We start from the raw sequence: 16,436 nt of genomic DNA on the forward strand, positions 1-16,436 counted from the left end.
GGATGTGAGTGCAGATGTGCATGCCTTGTGTCACTCAGCTGTGGCCTGGCCTAATGCACAACAACCTCAAACCAGGTTTCACAAACTCGGGTTAAACGGTGCTTCATTTAGCCTGTTCTGCATTCGCTGGAATTTACAAAGAAAGATGAGTGCAGCCGCAGTCCTCAGCACCAACTACTGCTGTGCATCTACTGTCTATGCTTCTCTGCAGACACAGGCTTAAATCAAACAAGGGCACAAAAATTAGGTAAAGTGAAACACTTCCACTCTCGCCTCTTTGTTGCAGTGATGGCCAACAGTGTGAAACAGAGGGACATGCAAGCAAGATCTTCCATGCAGTCTTTAAAACATCTCAGAGGTTTTTTTTATCACATACGTGCACTTCTGAGCTAAACACCTTTAGCTTGAGCTTCTGTTCGTGGTTTCTGGTGTGTGTGTATACATCCACGTGCACAAATTCAGGATGTCCTCTGCATGCTGCGTACATTTACATGAGAATGGTTTTGTCCTTCGAGTGCTGTGGTTTAGGCTTTCGAACTCAATGTGAAGACAGGTGACAACGGGCCGGGCTGTGGCTAGTCGTACGGTAAGCGCTGAAGACACAAAACCTTAAAGATAATTTAAATATAAGCGGGCTTGGGGGAGATCATAAAGAACTTCAAACTATTTAGATCCGCCGAAAAACAGCCAAAGGCTCTGCTGCGATACGGCCAATTCGAGTGGAAGATGTGATTCAAAAGCAGTGTTGATGATTAAACAGCTTGTTTGAATGTATTATATAGCTTAAATAACACGAAGCATGTGTGTGGGAGAGGTGTTAGGGGATGTCTCTCCACCACGGCTTGTATGAAGAGGTGAAGATGAAGAGATGGAGGTGGGTGGAACACATTGCGGTTGGTAAACAGGGCCAAAACAGGAAAGCGTGGGCCTACCTGACAGTCACCTCAGAGCCTGTAAAATGTTGCCACGCTTTAAAAAATAAGGTTAGCTGCTGGTGAAAAAATACTGAGACAGCAATTTGTTGCCTTTTTTTTTTGCATCTCCTGAGGTGCTTTAGTTTGAATTTTTGTGTGGATGAGCCGCCTTTCAGGCCACAATCTGCTTTGCAGAAAAAAATGTGACGCATGCTTATGTGCTAAACTCAAACAGCTGATCCAAATCTGCAAGCAGCAAGTTTTTTTCCCTGAATTTTTATTTCTGCTAGCATCGCTCAAACCAGTGAACTGTAAATGTCCTGACGCAGTAGGGACAGCCTTCAGACGGCACTCGCTCGGGTTTGATGTGGAATACTGTGCGACAATAAAGCTGCAGCCGTGTCACCGATCCGAGTGTTGCGATGCACGCCTGACGTACGAAAAAGAGTAAAAGAGCACTCGATTTAACCTGCCCCGCATTTATTTGATTTCACTAAAAGAGATCAGTGCAACCTGATACTTAGATGTCGGATCCTAAAAATGAGCTTCAACTTCAGAGTGAAGCTGTTGCACAGAAGAGAAATGACAAAAAACGGTTCTGAAAGCAACCAAGCATCTAAAAACACATGACTTCAAAGAGCCATCATATCATTTCTGATGGTTTTTTAAAGGCCGCTAATGATTTAAGGTCTTATCGTCTGAAATGTCATGTCCCAAAAAGGATGCACATCTGTTTTTTTAATATGTAGAAGGACTGGCTTTAATCCATACGAACACATGAATGTGGTTTTGTTTTTCTAGCTTGTTCAGTAAAGCCTCAGCTCTAAGATTCTGACTCACGTCCAACAATCACACACAGCTCAGTGTCTATCTAGTGCTGTTGATCAATAAAGGGTACATATAACAATTTACCAGCTCCTCTAAAGATCAATACACTGGTATTGTACCGAAACATGAACAGTCATATCCTGGGATACATAATATCTAAATAAGGGGCCTGTCCTCAGCTGCAGCCACTAAAAATCAGCCTTTAATCAGCCCGAGCAACAAGCCTGAACAACCAAACTATAAAGAGAAATTACTGCCACCGCTCACCGTGGAAGTGGAAGCTTAGCCAGTTTTAATCAGTCGGTAGGTTTCTGCTCAGGGGAGTTGCAAAAAAAGCTCAGATTTATGGTCCTGTAATTAACATGTCTGAGATTAAAGTGACGAAATGTCATGTATTGTCCTCTTGCTAGAGGCTTCCGTGCTGGCAGAGGCCGAAAGAGAAAGAGCGGGCAGAGCGGCCATGAGTCAGCCGGAGCCAGCCCCCTGCCTCATGCTGAAATCAGAGAAACCACAAGAATGTAACAGCTTCTGTTATTATCCCTCCCTGCTGCCTCCCAGCCTGATGGCCTGCCCCAGAAAATAGCAGCGAGGCTGGCTTCTCTCTCACTCACACACTCTTGTTCTCATGTTCTCTCTATCCTCTCATTCTCAAATCTGACACACACATTTTTCTCTCAGGCTATGGCTGTCCATTTTGTTTAGCTTTCTCTCCACACACACACACTTAAAATTTAACTGATATACGTCCAAATTTTAACACCATCTGGGTTTAATGGTATTCTGAGGAGGGTTTAAACAGCAGCAAAGTGTTTGACCACAGTTACATTGGTCTCTTTCAGCAGGATGAGTCACAACACTGCTAACAAGTGACGAGCGCAGTGCAGTCGATAAATTGCATACATGCGGCACGTGCTTTTGTCTAAAGCGGCTCACAGTAACATCATTCGGCCGTCGCAGACACGAGAGTTCCTTTTGTTGAAATGAAGCCGCACAGAGCCGCGTACACTCAGCAGCCTTTATGTAAAGCATGAGGCTGACTCAGCAGCCCTTCAAACTCTCCGGTGACGAGTGTTGACCTGTTGCCTTGTTTGGCAGTTGCACAGAATGGCACCAATGCAAACAATTAGGATTAAATGGAAATCGCTCGCTGTAGCCTCAATCTGTTTTCATAGATTTACTACCAAGCTTAATTTGCAGAAACAGATCTCTGCATATGAATGTGCAGAATTGGGAGATAAGGGATTTTTCCTCAAGAGTCCATGTAAATAACTAAATAAATAAAATAAAATATGGGAAGCTGTACTTTCCAAACTGGTTATAATCTGACAATTTTAGCTTTTTATTAGCTCTTTGCAAAGTATCTATAAGGAGGCGTGTCATCAAATTTAAATTATGATCCTGAATACAAGAAAACTGGGATAAAACCTTTACTTTTAAAAAGCTCTCGTGCCTCATTTTTCTAACCAATAACATCCCTTTACTTTACTGCGGTGTGCTTCCAGCCCTCCCTAAAAGTCCCAGCTCACTAACAGTTTAGCTCTGCTCAAGCCAAAATGACAGAAACACAGCATTAGGTCAATGAAACTGGACTGTGGATGGCCAGAGGCTGCCTCGTAGGCTTAAATTGCTGAAATTATATATAAATTAATCCTCAATCAGGTGTTAGCGGTACTATAACAATGTGAAAGTGAGTGGGAACAGCAGCAACTGAGCCGTGAAGTGGTAGGCCACATAAAATCTCAGACCGGGGTCAGCGGATGCTGAGCCGCACAAAGGTTACCGACTTTCTGCAGAGTCAGGAACAGTGCGTGCATAGATGTGTTGGTGGAATGGGTTTCCATGGCGACCAGCTGTACACAAGCCTTACATCACCGAGCACAATGCAAGGTGTCATATGCAGCGGTGTAAAGACGCAGCCACTGGATTCTAGAGCAGTAAAGACGTGTTCTCTGAAGCGACCAATCACGCCTCTCCATCTGGCAATCTGATGGACGAGTCTGGGATTGGTGGATGCCAGGACAACGGTACTTGCCTGGCTGCACTGTGCTAAGTGTAAAGTTTGGTGGAGGAGGGATTTATGGTGTTTTTCAGGAGTGGGGCTCGGCCCATTAGGTGCAGTGAAAGGAACAAAGTGCACAAAGCACGGTCCTGAAAGACAAGGATGAGCGAGTCTGGTGTGGAAGAACTTGACTGGCCTGCACAAAGTCCTGACCTCAACCTGACAGAACACCTTTGGGATGAACTGAAACGCTGATCCAGGCTGTCCAACATCAAGGTGTGACCTCACAAATGCTCTTCTGGGAGAATGGCCAAAAGTCCCGTAAACACTCCTAAACCTTGTGGCAAACCTTCCTAAAAGAGTTGAAGCTGTTATAGCCAATCATATTAAACCCTATGGATTAAGAATGAGATGACACTCGAGTTCATGTGTGTGTGAAGGCATACGAGTAAACAGTTTTGATGTGTGTACTTAGTGTATGCCAGCTATAATCGGGGTTTATTGTTTTTTGTTAGTTTGTGACAAAGTCAGCTCTTTGAAGGGACCATTTCTATCCTCGGGCTTTGAGTTCAGCTGAGAAAGGCTGCGGAGGCCCAGAAATAAACAAAGGAGCGCAGCAACTTAAGCATGTTGACATCCCCCATCGCTGTCATCCCTGCATCCACTCATATGCACAGTGAAAACATTTTCACAGCACAAATTTATAAATTTACATTTGGCACAAGCCATCTGTTGGCTAAAACTGACCGAATTACAGAGAGAGAATTTACAAACAGCTTTGTCTTGGACAAGCTGGTCCTGTGGAATATGATTCAAGACCAACGAGGATGTTTTTGGACAGAAAACAGGCCTGACGGTGAGGAAATAAGTAGCACGAAGTAAAAATGGTAATGTCCCACGTTTTCAAACTCCTCTTTTAGTGAGTGTTTAGGTTGGATACGGAATCACTCCGGGCTTCCTCGACAGACCTCCAACAACAACAAGCAGTGGATAAAACCAGGTTTTACCATGTAAACCGTTGACGTTCCAGAAATCAGCCCGTCAAGTGCAGCACAAAAATAACGCTGCATGTCTGAAAAAAGATGGCATAAGACTGAAAATTTGGAGATGAGGTTAGCTATGTCACCAAAATAACAGCACTCTTACTGTCACTAACGTAGGCTAAATATCTCCTATGACCTGTTCTCATTACTTTTAAAAATAACTCAAAACATTATATTCAGGATAAACATTACAAACGGCTAAATTTGGGATTTTGCAACTCAGTCACGTCAAAATTCCCTTTGTCTACAGAGGAAGTATAAAAGCCCAGAAGCCCTTCAATGTAGTTCTCACATCGAGGGCACAGCAGAAGAAGAGCAATCCATTTTTGGCTCCGGCCCACTGTTCTTAAGCAACTGTGTCCTCTGACCCCCCGAGGTATTCAAGGCTCTTTAAGCAGCTGTTTCAAAGGCAGACCTGAGGATCTGAAGGTGACACGCACACACCGAGCTCAGGTTGCACAGGTGGCAGGTTAAAATGGGCACGTGGCAATCGATCTACAACTCAAACGTTCATTGGCTTGTATGTGTAAGCGCACATGTGTCTACCTGCTGCTGGGTTAAATGGATGTGGGATGGAGGAGAGTGAAGGAAAACACAAGTCTGAACAAGCACTGGAACATAACCAGGGAGTCAGCTGTGCTCACATACCTGAGGATAGTAAACACGGGGGTGGGGCAGCACTGAAGAGGAATCCTGATAATAATGTTAGGATGTAGCAGTTTTACTCATAAACTGGTATAAAACTTCATTTTGCCAGGGCAAACGTGAATTACATTTCTTCTGCTCGCTCCAGAGCGCTCTCCAAATTCAACAGACAACTTCCCCAAAACGTCAGATATGATTATCTCACCGGTGCAGCAGTCGTTTTACAAAGACGTTCCCAAAACGCAGCAGATTGAGGGCATCGCGGAGTTATTACCCTCAAGTACGATTAACATCGCATTTTCTAACTGGTTTGACAAAGTTTGCCAACACTCCCGATAATTTGAACGACAGCAGTCTGAACAAGAAGAGGTAGACAGATAAATACATAATGAGCACAATCATCTACAACTGGTTCTAGACACCCAATACCTGCATTAGATGAGTACCTCCCCGGTAATACTTGGACTATTCTAGAAGGAGTTCAGTTCATTTTTTGAGTTTATTTATGGAAAGGATCACAGGAAGTTCCTGGAATTTGAGAGCTATAAGTTTACCGGTATTGGTAAACTCATGAATGTAACCAATAAGAACAAACATCAATTCACACATTAGACACGCCCACTCATGCCAGGAAGTCACCCTCTTTCCTTTCTGTCTCCACACCTATCAAACTGTCATTTCTCTGTTTATGCCTGTTTATCCATCTCAAGTGATCAGTGGCTGTATGAAGATTTCCATGTATCCAAGTAATTCTGTCTTACAGCTATAATCTCACCCTCTAATTGGGCTCACTGCGAAACAGTTTCCAAGCCGTTGGATTGGTTTATCTGTCTTGTTGCCCAAAGTCGTCGTGTCTCAGGCTGATTTAAATTGGCCTCAGCCTTTCAGGGAGTCAGTCTGGCCTTTCGGAGAGGTTCAAACGTTGCAAAGGAAAGAGGTGAGCTGGGTTTATAACACAAGACTAAATGAGAGCAGCTGTACTGTCAAAGCAAGGCAGCCCCATCATTGCTTTATTTCCATCATCTTTGTTTTCATAATTGTTAGAAATCGTAATTTTAATTGAATAGGATTTTTGATAAATTGCACAGCACTATTAGAACACACAAATGACTCATAATAGGGCCAATAAAGGATGCTGAATTACAATAGACGCCTCGAGTCACAATGTTTCCAACGTCTACAGCAGTGTGGGTGTCAGAACAGTGAATCACGTTGAAGACGGTAAGAAGACAGAAAAGTTTGTGTTTCCAGCGCATTATTTTTTTCCATATTTTCACTCTGTGGTCCTCCATAACAACGGGTATGATTCCAAAACTCAGTCCTACCTGTACGCAAACACGTTACTGTCCAAAATCCTCAAGTACCTTTTTCTTTTTTAAAACGGGATCCTCTCCTAAAGCCATTATAACACACAAAATTTGGAACAAGTCTGAAAAACTGTTACAAATCATCCCCATACGTTTGGTTTAGATGCGTTTTCACTTCTGGGAAAAGCTCAGTTTGGTATAAGTGAACATGCTGCCTGGGTAGAGCACGCAGGATGCAGCGAGAAGACCACATACTTGCAGAGTATTACCTGCACTATTCTTATATTAGACAAGACCAGTCATCACACAGACTTTTAATTAGGGCGCTGGCAGATTAAAGGCTGTATCGGGCATTTGCGTTCTCCTCCGTCAACTAATGCCAAGAACAGTTTAGGGATGCAGTGAAGGGAGGCTTTTCATGAGATCTTTATCCCTTGAAGTCTCATCCTAGGGCCTCCGCTGGGAAAAAAAGGACTGTGGATGATCCAGGCTGGCTTGATGTGATGATACAGCACGACAGCCACTTAAAGCTTCCAGATCATCCAACAAAGACAAAGCTTAGACTTTGCTTAGACTACTGTAACAAAAAAAATTAATTGAAAGCCATTTAACCTTACATGCTGTGAATAACGGAACATTTTGACCACCTTTGTAAAAGTAAATGTTTGATTTGTGATGGTTATTTTTTGCATGCCAACCTCAGTTCAAAGACAGTTACTACTTACTCAAATATCAGCGATTGCTCTGATTGAACCCTAAAAATGAACCCGTCTGCATTTCTGCAAACAATAATTTTATCACCTAATAGATACTTTCGAAATGTGTCCATCGGTGATGTCCTGTTTTATTTGTCCATTAGCCTGCAGGATAAGTAAGTGTTACATTTAGAATATATCTGGATGTCTTTTAAATAACTCAAATGGATTAATTAATGATTAAAATCATCATAATTTTCAATTCATTCTCCTCAACTAAGCAATGGAGTAATCGATGCAGCTCTATCAGGCATTAATTGCGTTTGCCTAAGCAGTAGGGGGTCTGCATCCACCTCCCCTTTGCCTGGACAGCATGCTGCTTCAGCTAATCAAACCATTATGACCCCCGCTAAGTGAGAGCACCATTATCATAATATGCAGTTTCACCTGATTAGTTATGCGTGACTCAAGCACACCGAAGCTGGACAAAGAATAAGATTTCTCAGAAGAAAATCAAACATGGCCAACAAAATATATCATGAAGAACCGCTACAACACCTGCATCCAGTCATAATATACAGCATTCATTTACAAATAATATTCAGTACAAGAACAGCTACACCCAATCCACAAGGCAGCTTTTATTTTTGTCCCGCTGTTCACAAGCAGACAATTATTATTTTTAGTCTGAGATTTAGATTTTGAAAAACTCGTGCATGTCAACCTCCCGCTTTACTTTCCATTGATATTCAGACAAGATGTCTAAAAGCCTGTCACACTCATCCACCATTTGATAACTCGTTCGTCGCAACATATCAAAAACAAAAATCTGTGTCATTGTAAATGTGCCACTATCCGCTTTCCATTTTGGAAGTCTGGATCTGCCGAGGCACCTTCATCCTGGCGTCCTGTAGCTGTGGTATCTCGCGCCAAATAAACACAGCTGTGTTTGGAGCTCGGGAGACGGTTTTCGCTAAAAAGTCGTGCCATATCCGCCCAAGCAACAGACCACTAACTAGCTGCCTTTCTGAGAGATATCTGGCTGGATATTTGTGTGAATGAATGGCTGCTGGTTCACTTGTGCACAGCCAGTCTGACAGACTAAAGGAAGTTCAGTCCAGCGCGATAATGCTGACGGCGTACGGGTAACTGCAGAAAGCTGGCATGATACTCCAAAGTGAAACGGCCAAACTCTGTGGATCAGTGGTTAAACTTCCATTTCACGTGTGCAAACAGGACTGCGAGCTGTCCAAAGGGTCATAACGAAAGGTCGCTGGTCCTCTTGGCTAAACATGAACAGCGCTGTGAGCAAAAGGTCACAGGAAGCTGGTGTCAATCAAATAAAGAGGGCAAAAATGACAATAACTACATATATGGACTCAAAATGTTTCGAGTTTTACAAAAAGTTTCTGACGGGCTTTTTCACAGCGTTTCTGGCAACATTTCCAAGCCTACTTATCTGAGGCTTGCAAATGCTAGCATCTTTAAAGCATGATAACGTATCTTGCCTGCAGCACCCAGCCAGCAATCTTCTTACCAATACTCTCAGTTAGCAGCAACACTAAGCTGTCAGCGTGGAGAAGCACCACGCTGAGAGGAAGGGTGTGCTTTCCAACGTTGAGACTAACAAGAGCAGGCAGCCGGACGAGGAGAGGAGGAGGGAAGGAAGCAGAAGAAAATAAGGAAAGGACAAAAGGAGAAGGCGAGGAAAGATAAAGTCAGACGGACGTTCCCCTGAACAGACGTGACTTTATGACAGCACAGAAACTCAGCATCAAGTCCTCAAGAATTGTTGAGTTTTCTGGGCTCTTTAAAAATCACATTTCCCCAACACTCTGCTGCTCCCAGCCCAACCCTTACTGTACACATAACAAGAACAGCTGACCTTTGGCCAAACTGCTAGGTGGGCTGGTTTATGACCTATGTTTAACCGAGGGGCTGACATCTTTATGCACCTTCCCTGCAGTTACAGAAATGGTGTGATGATAAATTGACAATGAGAGGACTAATCAAGCTGAAATAGATGCAAATCTGCTGCACTTCCGACCTCCGTGCGTCACTTTTTTCTGACTTATGTGCAACACTTGTGCTGGTGGTTACTCTGGCAATCACCAGCACAAGTATTTTGTGATCCTCATCCATATCACTGGCTTGTTTTGATTGTCACACAGCATGAGAGGTTGACATAGTTGTCATTTTGTTGACAATAAAGCTCCCGAGTGAAATTAAACAGCCTTATGCTTACATGGATACGCTTATGCACTCACTGCAGTAAAAAGACCATCAGATATTTAAAGTCTTATTGGACAATAGAAAATTATGAGCAAAATAAATGCGTTGCAAACTCTAATGATAATCATCACATATGTTTAATATCTGTTTTTTTTTCATCTTGGCTCATGTAAATCATGAAGTTTAGCCATGTAAATATTGTCATCGGCCAGAAGGATGGCACGCTCTCTGTTCGCTCAGCCAGAGTCGTGCACGCATTCTGCTGCGTCTTCTCTTTTTCTTTCTTTTTTTGCAGAACAAACCATAGAGCGTGCACACACATGCAAGCACGCACACACATGCAAGCACGCACACACATGCATGCACACACACACATGCATGCACACACACACATGCATGCACACACACACATGCAAGCACGCACACACATGCATGCACACACACACGCACAGCTGTGGCCAAACGCTTGTTCTGTTTCTGCTCTATTGTTCGACATCTTGTAAATTTCCACCAGGAGGATGATGGGAAATAATCCGAGAGGAATTTTTGTTGTACTCTTGCAAATATTGACCCTGCAGTATCTCCAGTCTTATAATCTATGATTAAACCTCTGAGTTTTGACACACCGTCTTCAGGCTTAAGTTTTCTCCAAGTCTTTTCAAAGTCTTCCAGTCTGTGGCGCCCATAAATGCATAAATTACAGTTTGCCTCCTCATCACATTCACTGAATCATTCACAAATCTGAGCAGGTTACCTGGGGATCTGATCATTCCTGACACCAAAGGTGGTCCCGCGGGAGCCCCCTGCCCTCTGCTAGCAGGTGCAGTTTATCCCAATTACCCTTGCCACACCTGTACCCCTTGTGTCTTTCTCCTCCTCGCACACACACCCTCCTAATGTACACCGCAGGGATGGCAGGTTCAGGTGTGGCGCTCAAGTAAAGCAGGGCTGTTGCCGCAGGCGATCTAAGCTCCACCAACTGTGTCTATCCGCTGCTTAAACCTCTTCAGAATCGGGCAGAGCAGACGGGGTCAAAGCAGGATTCTCCTCAGAACACCGCTCATGAATTTATAATGTGTATAAAAATAAAAACGATGAGTGCATTTTTATTTTATGGAAGCAAACTTTGCTCTGCTGTACTTAGTCGTATTTAGATGCTAACACAGCCACGGCACAGCACCCACTCGGGGTGGGATTCTGCTTCGTGATTATGGATTGTCCGGTAAACAGATGGACACTCGCATCTTCAGCTCAAACCCCATCGTGGTTTGGCTCGTTTTCAAAGCAGTATCACATATTTACGTTTCATATTTAAAACTAAATCTTGCTACCTGCAATTCATAACAAAACCAGCATCAGTTGCAGTACTAATGACTGCACAAGCCAGCAAGTCTGTAATGCCAAATAATCCTTGCTTCCACGGTTTAACACATGATATGGTCGCAATCAACAGCCTGGAATACTGTCCCAAATAAAAATGTGATGCATGACAGGCCTAATTCCCAGGATAAGTAGTTCAGCTCCAGAAACCAGCAGCCTGAGCAGGGATTCCCACATGGATTCAGGTCAAGACCAACACCAAACAGCAGCTCGCATACATTTCTGGACAACAATCTGTTACCTTTTTTTGGAGGGGACAAAAACACACAGAAACGCTCCTGTTGAAATAGCTCTGTGTCTAATAAGTGTAAAAGCATGACTTTGACATGTATTTCAATAGGAAGCATGTTTTGTAACTACAGCTGTTGTCTAGTATCATCCGGCTTATTTAGAGGGTCCTGTTTCCCTGGCAACTAAGAAAGAAACCTAAAACCTAACCCATTAGCTAATCCTAATCCAGTAATTTTAGTACTTCTAAAGCCTAAACCTCAGGAGTAGTTTTTCTTGTCTAAGCATAACTCCGTTCCTTTAATTCCAAAACCCAACAATGGACTTCCTAAGGATGACTAATAAAGTACTTCAAGTAACAATTGAAAATCTGTTCATATTTGTGCAGATTAAACAAATATGTAAGACTGCTTTCTTCCATTTGTGCAACATCTGTAAAGTTAGAAATATCCTTTCTCAGAGTGACGCTGAAAAACTAGTTCATGCATTTATTACTTCCAGGCTGGATGACTGTAATTCATTATTATCAGAATGTCCTAAAAACTCCCTGAAAAGCCTTCAGTTAATCCAAAATGCTGCAGCAAGAGTCCTGACAGGGACTAGAAGGAGAGAGCAGATTTCTCCTGTGTTGGCTTCCCTTCATTGGCTTCCTGTTAAATCCAGAATTCAAACTCCTGCTCCTCACATACAAGGTCTTAAATAATCAGGCCCCATCTCATCTTAATGACCTTGTAGTACCATATCACCCTATTAGAGCACTTCGCTCTCACACTGCAGGCCTACTTGTTGTTCCTAGAGTATTTAAAAGTAGAATGGGAGGCAGAGCCTTCAGTTTTCAGGCCCCTCTTCTGTGGAACCAGCTTCCAGTTTGGATTCAGGAGACAGACACTATCTCTACTTTAAGATTAGGCTTCAAACTTTCCTTTTTGCTAAAGCATATAGTTAGGGCTGGACCAGGTGACCCTGAATCCTCCCTTAGTTATGCTGCAATAGGTGTAGGCTGCTGGGGGATTCCCATGATGCACTGAGTGTTTCTTCTTCACTCACTATGTGCTTATACACCTCTCAGGTTATTATTAATCTCTGGCTCTCTTCCACAGCATGTCTTTTGTCCCATCTCTCTCCCATCCCCACCAAGCAGTCGTGGCAGATGGCCGCCCGTCCCTGAGCCTGGCTCTGCTGGAGGTTTCTTCTTGTTAAAAGGGATTTTTTCCTTCCCACAGTCACCAAGTGTTAACTCATAGGGAGTTGTCTGATTGTGGGTTTTTCTCTGTATGTATTATTGTAGGGTCTTTAACTTACAATATAAAGCACCTTGAGGTGACTGTTGTTGTGATTTGGCGCTGTGCAAATATAACTTAATTGAATTATGGCATTCTAGTTGTGCTGTCTGGTGTGAGCAGAGGAGGCTCTCTCACCAAACCCCCCAAATATGCACTTTATTACTTTTTAAAAGAGTGAAAACATTCATTTTGCGTACATGGACACAAATCCGTACATATAAGACCATCATACAAAATTTCATGTGTAGGAACACATAACAATAGACTGAATGCAATGACAGTTTCACGAACTGCTATATGACTCTGCTGTTTATGCACAGTATGCCGTGCAGGTTGGAAGCCTGGGTTTGTTTTGGAGAACACTGAGCCCAGCTCCTGGTTCCCATTCAGAGGACATCACTCTAAAGTCATGTCACAGTTTAGTCAGCGAGCGAAGGGAGAAGGAGACACGGTCAGATAAACAGCACAGAGCAGGGTCCATATGATCTCAGCAGCGGCAGCAGACTGGGGAGCAGCAGGCAGCAGAGGAACCGACTGCGACCCAAAGATGTGGCACGGATGGTGGGGGATTACGTCATCGAAAAAATGAGGACGCCTCATCCCAGCGAACCCCCTTACATCCATTACATTAAAACCTTACCGATCAGCACACCATCTCCATCATTTTATTCACATTTAAAAAAAAAAAAAAAGAATAAATACGAATGCGTCTTAGCAGCTCGTCCACGCAGGCCCCCCTCCCGTGACATTTCAGGAATGTGACATGTACACAAACAATTATTTAGCAACGATTGACCAAAAACACACAACCAGCTCTGTGGTCGCTGAATGCACTTACACACCGTCCAAGCTACACGTTAAAATAAATCCACGGAGCCCGTCAAACAACACACGGGGCGCAGGAACCGTGTAATAAGCGCTCACTGGTGCCTATCGCTCGATAAGAGGTGTGTGCCATATTTAAAGCCACAACATTAAATGACGCCGCGCTGGTTCCAGAGAGCTCTAACTGCTCATTAAAGGGCTTATTGTGCGCTGTCCGGTGACTGGCAGATAAACGAGCCGTTTATCTTAACACATGAAACGGATCCGGGGAGGCTGCTAACAAAGTTTCATTGATTAAATAAGCCTTTAAATGCGCAGTAATGTTGCGCACATTGGATCAGCTTGTAAGCTGCGAGATATCGAATGAGCTAAGAAACAGCTAGCAAGCTACACAACCGCTGGCTATTAAGGCTGTGGGAGAAAATGTGTATGTGTTGGGGCTTTTTATGAGATTCCACTGAACAAACAAGCGCAGTTGCAAAACGTGCCTTTTGAAATAGCGCTCTCCCGCTGTTATTTCGTAATTCTGGCTATTTAGTGTGTGCGGGAGCAACTTGGATAAAAGTGACAGCGCTAAGCTAGCTAGCTAGCTAACCCGCGTCAGCTGGCTCCAAGAGGGGAAATAAAGCTGTGACTGAGCGTCTTTCTTACCGTCATAAACTGCTCCAGGGGCGTCCAGTTTTTAAGGAATACAATTTTTGTTATGTGAGGAAATGGTCTGTGTATACAGGGGGGGTGGGGGGGCGACAGAGCCCGAACATCCAAGATCAGTCCAGCCGCTGCCGATAAAATCCAGGCGACATCTTTATCACAGCGCTCATCAGTGGCTCAGAGTTCCGCGCTGATTCACGCACATCCATCCAGCAGAGAGGGGCCTCCTCCGGGCTCGACCATGCGACTGGCTCGGCGACGACGGATAATCCACAGGACAGGACCCCCAGCGGTAACCATTGGCTAGACGCGGGGACCAGCAGTCATTTCAGGCCGACGGAATGAGAAAATAATCCCACGCATGCACCGAAACAAAGAGTGAACGTTTCAGGCGCGAAGAAAGCCGCAAATTAGGAAAATGTTGCGTTTCTGAGTTTCCCAGCACGAGCCTGTGCGCTGTTGTCAGCACTCCCCGCTGTCTCCGCAGCTGCTTTGCCTGCCTGCCTGTCTGCCCTGCAGCACAGCAGCGGCAGCGCGGCGACGTAATTGCGCAAAGCGAACGCACAGGGGCGGGGCCACGCGTCGCACACAGGTAGAAGTGCCGCAAAATCTGACGCTTTTCACCCCGTTAAGGTCTGAACCGTGACAAAGTTACCAGAAAATTCAGTGTTCTTCGAACCCTCCGACTTTTTTTAAATTAATGAAATATAAATTTGCGTAAACGACTTTTAATTTGAATCGCATTTTCTACATCCGGCACTTTTTAAAACGTGTTTCTTAAAACGTGCTGGTGATCAAGAAGTCTCAAAAACTGACTTATCAGATATGATACACTAAAGGGTTAAGGGAGGGCGTAATAATCAAAACGTTTGTTGAAGGTAATACCATGCCAGAGAGCGGGGGTGTCAAACATAAGGCCCGGGGCCAGTATCGGACTCCAGCCCGTTGGACTGCTTTGGAAAACGTGAAGGAGATACATTTTGAACTTCTAACTTTATTTTGAAAGGTTTTGCAGCTTTTCCTAATGATAAAGACCTCCCCCATTCCTATTCACACTAACCCAGTGTAAATAAAGTGATAGTTAAATTACAGAAAAGGTCTTGTTTTTCGCAAACTAATAAAGATTTGTTTTTTATTTTTTATTTTGGTGATTTCAGAGTTTTAAAAAAAAAGTTTTCTGTGATTTAAGAAAAACTTTCTATATTATGATGACAGGACAGTCTGGAGAATGAAATACCAGAGCTTTTTCTGCAATTTTGCACATTTATTTCTTACAAGTTAAGCCCAAAGAGCCATGCTGACAGATTTCTTTCATTTACTACAGCATCATTTCTTTATCATGAACAAAAACTCAGACATACTGCTGAAATTACAATTCTTTTTCTTATATTAAAACATCTACAGAAAGGGGAGTTCCACTGTTCCAGCCCATTTAGATCAAAGTAGGCTTTATGTGGCTCACAGAGTAAAATGACTTTGAATGGTCCTCAGTTTCTTTTCAGCTAGTGTAACATTAAAGGGTCAGCTTGTTTGCCAGTTAACCAGAATTTGGCCTCATGGTTAACATGTCATCCATGTCTGTTAATAGATTGATGGAAATTGGTGTGAGACACGTCAACTTTTATGCATCTCAAACATGTTTCCTGTATATTATCTTTAACCATTTTTTCTTTCATCTACTTCATATTAATGTGTTTCAAAGTACAATAAGTTTGACCGCGTTTTACCAAACACAATACTGACAGAAGTGTACTCTCTACAATTAGTTTCAGCTGTGAGGTTTCCATGGACACTGTAAAAATGGACAAAGCTCTGGGTTTTTAGTGTTTATTGAACCTTCTGACAAATAAAAAAAAAATCAATATTAATTTCCATAAATGAGTTTTATTATGTATCATATCTGCTACCAGCTTTTATTTTCCAGTTTATTACTTGAAACCATAAAGTGCAATTAATTTATGTTTATCCGAGGGGAAAAATCACACAGATGATGTAGAAATCTCAAAACATACAAAAACTCACATATCAAATGTGATACAGTGGTAATGTCGGGCAAAAACTTCCACTGTCATTGACATAAGGAGATGACACATAATAATGTTTATCATAGAATGTTGGGAATATAATAACGTGTCGAATATGTTTCTGAATGTACTCATTAAGTTTTTCTTAATTGTAACTGCAGCACAAGTTGTTATAATGACGACTCCTGAACGCTTGGCCCTATAACAGAACAATCAGCATTTTACGGCAAATCACACTAAAAGTCACCTCAAGGCCCTTTGCATTGTAAGGTAAAGACCCTACAATAATACAAAGAAAAGCCCAACAGTCAGATGACCCACTATGAGTGGGCAGCTGGTGACAGTGGGAAGGAAAAACTCCCTTTTATCAGGAAGAAATGTC

The 16,436-nt window shown here is 43.1% G+C and overlaps 1 protein-coding gene across 1 annotated transcript in view; it reads right to left on the reverse strand.

Moving 5' to 3' along the window:
- ptpn4a (protein tyrosine phosphatase non-receptor type 4a) overlaps window positions 1-14,571 on the reverse strand; it is a 72,832-nt gene extending 58,261 nt beyond the window's left edge. The window contains exon 1 of the mRNA XM_084908123.1: window positions 14,031-14,571. The gene's annotated coding sequence lies outside the window, so the exon portion shown is untranslated. The remainder of the gene's footprint in view (window positions 1-14,030) is intronic.
- Window positions 14,572-16,436: the final 1,865 nt, after the last annotated feature.

Source organism: Perissodus microlepis, chromosome 16 (assembly GCF_051167445.1).
Source record: "Perissodus microlepis isolate ML-2025 ecotype Zambia chromosome 16, ASM5116744v1, whole genome shotgun sequence".
Lineage (NCBI taxonomy): Eukaryota > Metazoa > Chordata > Actinopteri > Cichliformes > Cichlidae > Perissodus > Perissodus microlepis.